Genomic DNA, 2,500 nt, shown 5'->3' with positions numbered 1-2,500 from the left:
TTGATAAATTTCCAGCTTCACTAAACACTTTTATTCCTTAGGGTGCGTGCAGATCCAGGAACACTGGGAACACTGGGAACACTGGGAATACTGCTCACACTGCTGAACACATGGACACGGCGAGGGCTAACCAAACACCGACACGGGAAGAACAGGTGAGACCGCACACCTGAGGTCAGGTACTGTGAGACGGAGACGCTCCCTAACATGGCCAAGTGTTCCCTATTGGTTATGAGGCGAAGGTGAGCACTAACCACTAATCCAGTCTTCAGGAGGCTTTAAAGCACCGGTTTAAAAAACCTCTTAGAAGATGATGCAGCGTAATCATCAAGATTTCACATTATTAGTAGAAACCTCGGAGGTTTTGATGGTAAGATAACGGTGTGATGTGAACGTGAAGACTAATAGCAGGCACCATGACTGAAATAAGATCTGAAACGCAATGTTCCTCACAGCTTTCAGGGGGGGTTCTGCAGGCCAGCTGGTTTCAGAAAATGTAGGATGTTTCTGAAATCTCTGCAGTCGTACTGACATCTAGTGGAAACTCATGACAACGTCACATGGTGCGAGACAGACACGAGTCAGTGACTTGAAATTTTCTAAACATCCCACAAATTATTATACAGGAGCCGTCAGATCAGTGAGTCGGACACGTGTGATTAGTGTAAATTAAAGAGGTTTTTATGGAATTGAGGAGTTTTCTGGTATTCAGTAGACACCCTTATCCAGACTTACATTTTATCTCATTTTATACATCTGAGCAATTTAGGGTTAAGGGCCTTGCTCAGGGGCCCAGCAGTGGACGCTTGGTGGACCTGGGATTCAAACCTTCCAATCAGTAGTCCAACACCTTCATCACTGAGCTACGACCACCTCCATCCCCAATATTCTTTTATTATTAGCAAAAAAAATCTAGTTCTGACATGTTTTGCGACAGCATGGAAATATTCACCAGTTTAATCGAAATCATTCAAATAATCACACCTCGCTAGCCAGAGCTTCAGATTAGCTCATGAACTTTGCAAGAAGGCGTCAGAGAGACCGAAACAAGTGGTGTGAAAATACGCTGAGGGAATTTTATTGGTCAAAATAACGAATGACCTTTTAAGCAAATATTTGAGTAAATTAAATCCAGTGCACGCAGTTCACCGCCTGAATGGAGAAATCAGCTGTGTGATGAACGTGTCACGTGATTTCACTAGAAGTTGCCCAGAATGGAAGCCAGGGTGTATGTGAACGCTCTTCCAGTGTTGAAGGATTTCATTCCATCATGCTGACTGACTGAAAGAACCTCATTCCATTTCAAATAACGAATATGCAAACACTGTCGTTATATCAGCCTCTATTGGTAATTAGCCGTCCGTCAGGTTTGACTAGCTTCTCACAGGATGAGTTGATGATGGGAAATGAAGTCTTACTTCCATTATCAGCATCATCCACATCGCCCCCTGGCTGCGTCTCAGTCCGTCACTAAGTAGTGAATTTCTCACTGCCTGGACACTGGGACACTGATGACTTCCTTACTGGAAATAAAATATAACAAACGTGGTACAGAACGTTACGCTAATCATCATCTGAGAGCTGCTTACATCAGCAGACGGAGTCGATTGAGAGTTGAGTTCGTCCTCCAACAATATGGCGTCATTTCCAGTCAGAGAACATACTCAGCATCGATGGTTATTCTGGTGCATTGTGGGATTTTTTTATGGACATGAAGGATTTCTGTGTCTCATCTCGAGTCTCTAGTGAACAAATCGATGAGAAAAACAAAATCGATCGCTCCTTCGCTTCTGCTCCGTGAAATCTCTTTCGATTTTTAATTTGTGTAAAAACTGATGGAGGACATTTTAACAGACGCTATCCGATCGCAAACTTCTCTCCATCTCACTGTGGCGTGTAGCCGGAAAAACACTTAGCTAACGAGGTTTAGGGTTAATAAGATAATAACAACAAACACCATTGTGGTGAAATATACAGCATGTCAGAAATCTGAGGTACTGAAATATGTTCTAGCACAAAGCTAAACTAAGCTACGGCCTTAGTGTTTATCTGTGAGGAAACAGTCATTATCAGTCTTGTTTTATTTCTCACAGATTTTCCTACTCATTGTTTTTTTCTCTTCCCTATGATGAAGTCCAAATGAAATAGTTTTGAGGTGAAATCTGCTCTCCTAGCAACAGCTAAGTGAAACACAGCGCCTGCATTGTTCATGTCTTCACCTTCCTGTTTTCCCATCCTGTTTTCTTGTCATTCATCCAGAGATTAGTTCACACTTTCACTTTCTCTTATATTGAATAAAACTCCTTGTGGGTTTTCTTTTTTAACAGGATGTGATTTTTAATCACTGACAGAACCAAAGGCTTTGAGGAAATCTTCTTTAGCCTTCACTTTTACTTCACTTTGTATGTTTGTAGCTCTCAGACTCATTACCCCCCCAATCCCCCCCAACCCCAACCCCCCCAACCCCCGTGATTAATCGTTGTCAATGGTCATTCTAGCC

The 2,500-nt window shown here is 42.4% G+C and overlaps 1 long non-coding RNA gene across 1 annotated transcript in view; it reads left to right on the top strand.

Moving 5' to 3' along the window:
- Positions 1-2,263, top strand: part of LOC131346864 (uncharacterized) — a 27,548-nt gene extending 25,285 nt beyond the window's left edge. Inside the window, exon 3 of the long non-coding RNA XR_009203672.1 lies at positions 42-2,263. This is a non-coding gene — a long non-coding RNA (uncharacterized LOC131346864). The remainder of the gene's footprint in view (positions 1-41) is intronic.
- Positions 2,264-2,500: the final 237 nt, after the last annotated feature.

This window comes from Hemibagrus wyckioides, linkage group LG26 (genome assembly GCF_019097595.1).
Source record: "Hemibagrus wyckioides isolate EC202008001 linkage group LG26, SWU_Hwy_1.0, whole genome shotgun sequence".
In the NCBI taxonomy this organism is placed as follows: domain Eukaryota; kingdom Metazoa; phylum Chordata; class Actinopteri; order Siluriformes; family Bagridae; genus Hemibagrus; species Hemibagrus wyckioides.
Note: the sequence above shows the minus strand (reverse complement) of the source record. Positions and strands in the feature narration are given on the sequence as shown.